This window comes from Lissotriton vulgaris, chromosome 8 (assembly GCF_964263255.1).
Source record: "Lissotriton vulgaris chromosome 8, aLisVul1.2, whole genome shotgun sequence".
Lineage (NCBI taxonomy): Eukaryota > Metazoa > Chordata > Amphibia > Caudata > Salamandridae > Lissotriton > Lissotriton vulgaris.
Window position 1 is genome coordinate 622,525,059 of NC_141696.1, and position 7,460 is coordinate 622,532,518.

At 50.1% G+C, this 7,460-nt stretch overlaps 1 protein-coding gene across 1 annotated transcript in view; it reads right to left on the minus strand.

The window, feature by feature from the left end:
- Nucleotides 1-5,224, minus strand: part of TFG (trafficking from ER to golgi regulator) — a 123,272-nt gene extending 118,048 nt beyond the window's left edge. Inside the window, exon 1 of the mRNA XM_086934502.1 lies at nucleotides 5,098-5,224. The gene's annotated coding sequence lies outside the window, so the exon portion shown is untranslated. The remainder of the gene's footprint in view (nucleotides 1-5,097) is intronic.
- Between the last annotated feature and the right edge of the window lie 2,236 nt (nucleotides 5,225-7,460).

Below are 7,460 nucleotides of genomic sequence, written 5' to 3' on the forward strand. Positions count from 1 at the left end.
GGGGGGGGCTACCCTACTTTGAACACAGCAGGAAGTGCGATGCCCTTGAGGAACTACTATCCAACTTAAACGTATTTGAACCAAGCAAGGAGGAGGGGAGTGAGAGGGTCCCAACTTTTATAGGAAGGGGAGCAAAGTCGGTTATCGACGACATTTTCGTGTCCCCCCTAATTCTTGCGAAGACGGCTTACAGAGTGGTGGTAGCGACCTTCAGTGATCACAACCCGCTTTCTCTAGAGGTTGACGTGGGGAGGTCACACCTAGAGCACAGAATTGAAGGGAAGGGGCCCACAACACCTATCTACTAGAGATCAGGAAAGGAGGATCCAATGGAACGATGTATTCGCAGAGGTTTTCTTTGAGGACCTAGCCAGGGAGGCTGGGGATAACTTAGCCATCTGCCTTGATGGAGCCACACTAGGTACGGATACTATAACCGCTTATGAAGCAGTTTGCAGGCATATTGCCAAGAACTTACAGAAAGTCAAGTCAAAAGATTTGTATAGCGCGCTACATACCCAGAGGGTCTCAAGGCGCTTGAAGAAGGGTGGGGAGTTACTTGTCGAATATCCACGTTTTGAGTTGCTTTCTGAATGCTAGGTGGTTCTGAGTAAGGCGAAGGTGAGTGGGAAGTGAGTTCCAAGTTTTAGCTGCTAGGTAGGAGAAGGATCTACCTCCCATGGTGGTTTTGTTGATGCGAGGTACAGTGGCAAGGGCTTGGTTGGAGGATCGTAGCTGGCGGGAGGGGGTGTAGAAGGATAGTCGTGTGTTGAGGCATTCGGGTCCGATTTCGTAGAGTGATTTGTGTGCGTGGGTTAGGAGCCGGAAAGTGATCCTCTTATTGACGGGGAGCCAGTGGAGGTTTTTCAGGTGATCAGAGATGTGTTCTTTACGCGGGATGTCTAATATGAGCCTGGCTGAGGCGTTCTGGATGCGTTGTAGTTTTTTCTGGAGTTTTGCGGTGGTGCCGGCGTAGAGGGTGTTTCCGTAGTCCAGTCGGCTCGTGACCAGAGCGTGGGTGACTGTTTTTCTAGTTTCGGTAGGGATCCAGCGAAATGTTTTTTTGAGCATGCGAAGAATGTTGAAGTAAGATGAAGAAACGGCGTTGACTTGTCTGTTCATCGAGAGTGAGGAATCCAGGATGACGCCCAGGTTCCGTGCGTGGTCCGTCGGGATGGGTGCTTTTCCAAGGGCCTCTGGCCACCAAGAGTCGTCCCAGGCGGAGGGGGAGGTACCTAAGATGAGGACTTCTGTTTTGTCTGAGTTCAGTTTCAGACGGCTGTGCTTCATCCATTCGGCTACTTCTTTCATTCCTGCGTGTAGGTTGGTTTTGGCCGTGTTAGGGTCTCTGGTGAGTGATAGGATCAGTTGAGTGTCGTCGGCGTAGGAGATGATGTTGAGGTTATGTTGGCGTGCGATGGCCGCGAGGGGGCTCATGTAAACGTTGAAGAGGGTGGGACTGAGTGAGGACCCTTGAGGTACGCCGCAGATGACTTCAGTAGCCTCTGACTTGAATGGTGGAAGGCGGACTCTCTGGGTTCTTCCGGAGAGGAACGAGGTGATCCATTCCAGTGCTTTTCCTTGGATTCCGATGTTTTTGAGGCGCTGTAGAAGGGTGCTATGGCAGACTGTGTCGAAGGCTGCGGAGAGGTCGAGGAGGATGAGGGCGATTGTGTCTCCATTGTCCAGTAGAGTTCGAATGTCGTCTGTTGCTGCGATGAGGGCGGTTTCGGTGCTGTGCTTGGCTCGGAAGCCGGACTGTGAGGAGTCGAGGGATTTGTTGGTTTCGAGGAATGCGGCGAGTTGGTTGTTGACAGCTTTCTCAATGACTTTGGCCGGGAATGGAAGGAGTGAGATAGGGCGATAGTTTTTGAGATCGGTGGGGTCAGCTGTGGGTTTCTTCAGGAGGGCGCTGAGTTCGGCATGTTTCCAGCTTTCCGGGAAGGTTGCGGAGTTGAGGGAGCAGTTGATGACGTCTCGGAGGTGCGGTGCAATAATGGAGTCTGCTTTGTTAAAGATGTGGTGAGGGCAAGGGTCAGTGGGGGATCCTGAGTGGATAGAGTTCATCAGACGGATGGTGTCCTCAGTGGAGATTGGCTTCCAGTCATTGAGGATGTTCAGGGGGGGTGGGGGTCCTGCAGGGGATTGGGTGGGTTGGTCTCCGGGTTGGTTGTCGAAGCTGTTGTGGATGTCTGCAATTTTGTTGTGGAAGAATGAGGCTAGGGAGTCGCAGAGGGCTTGAGAGGGGGTGATGTCGTTGGAGTTGGCTGAGGGGTTGGTAAATTCCTTGACGATGTTGAATAATTCCTTGCTGTTGTGGGCGTTGTTATCTAGACGGTCCTTGAAGGCTGCTTTCTTGGCATTTCGGATTAGTTGGTGGTGTATGCGGGTGGCGTTTTTGAAGGCGTCCTTGGTGCTGGTGGTTGGGTCTTTTTTCCAGGCCTTCGAGGGAGCGACAGAGTTTCTTGGATTTCTTAAGGTCATCGTTGAACCAGGAGGCCTTCTTGCTGCCTAGTTTGATTTGTCGTTTTTTCAGTGGTGCTAGGATGTCGGCGCTGTTGGATAACCATTGGGTGAGGTTGGTGGCTGCTTGGTCTGGGTTTGAGGAGTGGGCGGGGGGCTTTTGAAGAAGCGATGAGGAGATCTGGTCGATGGTGATTTTGTTCCAGTTTCTTTGCAGAGTGGGTTGGGGGTGGTTGTTGGATGTGGGCTTGTTGTAGGAGAAGTGAACGCAGCTGTGGTCAGTCCAAAGGAGAGCTGTGGTGTGGCTGAAGGAAACATGTTTGCTGGAGGTGAAGATAGGGTCGAGTGTGTGACCTGCGACGTGGGTGGGGGTAGTGACAAGTTGTTTAAGTCCGAGGTTTGCGAGGTTGTCCAAAAGGGTGGTGGTGTTGCGGTCGTTGTTCTTTTCAAGGTGAAAGTTGAGGTCTCCCAAAAGGATGTAGTCCTCGGAGGGGAGCGCGTGTGGAGTGATGAAGTCCGTGATGTCTTCACTAAATTGTGCGCGGGGTCCTGGTGGCCTGTAAAGGAGGGTGCCTCTGAGTGTGGTCTTGGGGTCGATGTGGATCTGGAAGTGAAGGTGTTCAGAGTTGGCGAGATTGACGTCTGAGCTGGTTGAGATGCGGATGGATTTCTTGTGGACGATAGCGATGCCTCCTCCTGTGTGGCCGGTACGGTCCTTGCGAATGATCTTATAGCCTTCCGGGATGGCAATGGTGATGTCTGGGGCTGAAGAGGCATTCATCCATGTTTCTGTTAGGAAGGCGACGTCCGGAGAGATGGTGACGAGTAGATTCCAGAGGTCAATGGCGTGTCTGTGGACCGAGCGTGTGTTGAGCAGGATGCATTGTAGGTGGTTGGGATTGGATATCTGTTGTCAGTTCGTAGATGAGGAGTTGTTCTTGGTGCCGTCGAACTTGCAGGAGTTGCAGGAAAAGGGTCCATGGGTGTGTCCAGGAGCAGCTTGGACGCAGTTGAGGGAGCGGCCGGGGTTGAGGGCTAGGAGGGTGGTGGCATCGTAAGTAATGCGGGAGGGGTTGACTTTACGAGGACCAGGGGCTCTGGCGCTGGGCGCGGTCCAGGCGCGGACGGGCGTAGACGGGCTTACCTTTGGCGCACCTTCAGCGCGAATGGGGCGCGTGGGGGCATTGGCCATAAATGGATGGTGAAGGGGGCGGAGCGTGGGAGGGTCAGCTGGGAGCGAGATGGAGGGAGGGTCTGGGAGGGGCCAGCAAGAAGTTAAACAAAATGGCAACAAACAAATGCTGCGAGGGTCGAGGGGCTATAATGCCAATCAAGCGCTACGATACAGTGATACTAAGGCAGCAGTGGAAAAGCGCTACGCGCTAGGCGGCAGGTAGGCAGATTAAATCACACAAGCAAAACTTATCAAAAATGCTATGTGATGCCCAGCAGTGGCGAGCGCTTCAAAGCGCTACACAAATACACATACACATAAATGAATAGCAGTAACGTGGAGAACAATATCAATCAGCACTATACCAGCAGAGAGGAGGTGGGGGGAGCAACCGTTCTAGATGAAGGTAGACCCTCTTTAAAGAAGGCACACAATGCATTCTTTTTGTTCAGGTTTTATAAAACAGTTGCTACCGTGACCGCCATTCTATTGTACTGTAATCCTGACCCAGATTGGGTAGTTTTACGTGGTTAACCCCGTTAAAACTCATCTCTCACTTTTTCAGCCGACCCATTCTGAAAACCGGGACATGAGCCAACAATTCCAAAATCTGCCTGGCAGCTGGTCAAAACCCCGGACTATCCGGGCAGATCCGGACGCCTTGTGACCCTTCTCAACCTAGCGGCCTCGTTTCTGATTGCTGGACACAAGTCAAGTAGGCTGCGGGGACCGTCTGACATAACTCGTCAAGTTACGGAAAATATACTGCTCTCCGACACAACTTGAAATAAACAGTGGTCTCACTTTAGGTCTTCGATGCAGGGTACACGTCCCGACACCTACTGGGCAGTTGTTACCGCAAACTCATGCTGTGCTGATAGCACCTTCCGCCATCAGTAGACCAACAGGCATTTAAAGTCCACAGAGTGACGCCCGACTGGCGTTACCCAATCACCGCTTAAGGGAGCCAATCAAGGCAATGGGTGGGGCCACCGAGAAGAATTCAGTGAAATCTGTCCCTGCCACGTAAGAAGCGAAGTCTTCGCCTTAAGTTATGAGCTGGTGGCAATTGGGGTGGAGAGGGGTTCTTAAAATATTCCCGACAATCACTAGAAACCTGACCCGCCACAATCCGCACAAACCACCCATCACCCAAATCATGTTCGTGGCACTCCGAGTCAACGAGCGAGGAATATAAAATCCAGTACAGACCGGTTGCAGGAGCCGCCACCCTAATCGGAACTTCCACTTGAGGGACTCCTTTAAACCACCAGTCAATGGTGTTATTCAGTTCTCACAGCGGTCCGGCTGCCGGATATGTTTTCACTAAGCTATAGCTTGTTTCCCCGGCCTCCCTTAGCTAAATCCGATGCCTTTCAATCCCTGGGTAGTAGTCACACCCCAGTTTCAGATCCACTGCTTATAGAGATTTACTGTAAAGAAAAATGTCCGATACTTACACGGAATCGTCCGTGAACTCAGCCTAAGATCCGTTGCCAGTTGCAGATCTTTTAACGGATGTCATTTGTCCGTGATTTCAGCACTTCCGGGTAACCTCACAACCAATCCTAAGGTTGAACACTTTCTACTAGTGGGAGAAACTGGGAATGTGTACGGGGTCATATGGTTGGCGCATTTTTCGGCACCTCAGCCAATCCTAGCGTAGTAGACATAATGCTGAGTCCCTGAGTGAATATTCAAGCGGTTTCGTCCAAGTACCCTGTCAGTGGACAGTCCAATGTGGTCTGCGTCTGCTGCTCACATCCATGGTGCTCGGAGGACTTTGAGTGCACAATAATGTGCGGCGGGCAGGTGTCTGTCGTGTCGTTTTACTTGCACTGTATGTTCAATTTGTTACACGTGACTGCAGTTCGATTCGCTCTCTGCTGCTACTGCTACAGTCAGACAACATTGATAGAGCTGGGGTTCATAAATCGAACACTTAGGGGTACAGTCACCTTATAAAACGCATATTCTAGTACGTTATGTACAAAAGTTATTTTGTAATTCTGTATTACCAAAGCCTGTAAAGCGCTCTGATACTCTTGGGTCCAGCCAGCGCTATATAAAACATTTTAAATAAATACGGTAGTAGCAATCATTTACATTCATTGCCATAAACAGAAAAGATCAACGGGGCTCCACAGGAAACACAAGCAGGATTATTGGAAGTTTAAAAGGATTAATTAACTCTTCATTCAGGTTATTAATTCATCAAGTATTCAAATTTTAGTATCATCATAACACATTTAAATTTGGGGGGCTAGGCGGGGGCAAGGGGTAACTATAAAATACTATATATTCACAAAAAGGCAACAGCTTTCTGTAGTGAATCCTCCACAACTGGATAGTTGGTTTAGTAGTTTAATCAAGTAAAGTAAGGAAGCAGGTATGAAAGGTGCTGCCAGCTTGAAGTAGAGATCAGGTCTGGTCTACACTCTTAGACAGAGCCAAACTGTCATGACCAGCATCATTGTCTGAAACACGACCATCAGTGTCTGACAACACAACTGGAGACAACCACCAAAATTCTATGTCAGGACAGGAGGCTCCGATTATGCTTTCTCATTTCTTTAATGAAATGCTCAGCAGCCAATCAAAAAACAAAACTACAAATCCCATGAACACTTGGGAATGACCCTAGAGGAAACACTATATAAGGTCCAAATACTAGTCCTTCTTCCTCTTTCTTTGCTGCTCCGCAGCCAGTTAAGTCTCTTTACCTTTCTTGCATTGCATTTGCTGATATTATTGTTGATAATTGTGGTGTACACTTGCTTTATAATCAGCTGCTTGTATTAATTATTCTGTGCGCAGCGCTTGTGTACTCTCTCTCGGCTTCGGTGCCGTTCTTTTGTGCGTCCGTTGCGGCGTGTCTTCCTGGGAGCGTGTGTTCACCTCCCTGCACCTGGCCGCTTTTGTGCCCGGTTGCTTTAGTGGAGTGGGAGCAGGGGTCGTCGGCTTCTTGGGAGAGCGCGAGCGCTCTCGAGCCGGTGTTTCAGCGGCAGCAGCGTCACTGCTTTTTTCCGGTTTCAGGCTGTTCGCCTCACGCCGGTCGAGTGAAGGAACGCTTCTCACCAGCGCTCACGCCCACAGCCCTGAACTTTCGACCCCGTCGACGCCGGAGCACAGGAAAGTGCTGTGGTAGTTATTTCTGTGCATAGGCTCTGCCTAGAGTGAGTTTGGTTGGCAGGCTTATCTCCCTCCACATTCGAATTTGTTACATTGAGTTTGGTCCTTCCAATCTCTGTTAGCCTGCTTTGGGGTTGTCACTCCCCCTTATTTGTATCCTTGATACTCAATAATTGTTCAGTCATCTTGTGGGCATTGAATTTCTGCACTCTGGTGCGATGGCTGATTACTATGACGCAGATGATGACTGCTTTTATGACGAAGAGGAGGATGACTCTCTTGAGTACAACCTAGTGGAGGAATTAGATAAAGGTGTACAACTTTCAGTGAATAAGGCTCTGGTTCGGGCTATTAATCCCCTCAAACGTCACCTGAATGAGTATGCTGTTCAGCAGGGCTGGTTACCGCCTTCCCAGAAGTCTGCGAAGTCACCTCACAACCCACATAAATCAGACTTTCAGAGGTTGGCGAAGGTATTGTCTTCGGAAAAGTCAAAAACTTCTGCGTCACAATACTTGGAGGACTCAGATCATGCTCAGGCCTCTTCAGGTCACGACACTTCCCCTCCAAAGAAGCGCCTTCGCAAGGAGCACTTTGTTGACGCTCCTGAGCGTCCCCCCCCTTTTGAATTTCGAACTGGAGGACATTATTCATCCGAATTCGACTTCATGGTTACCTGCTCCAGCAGTGG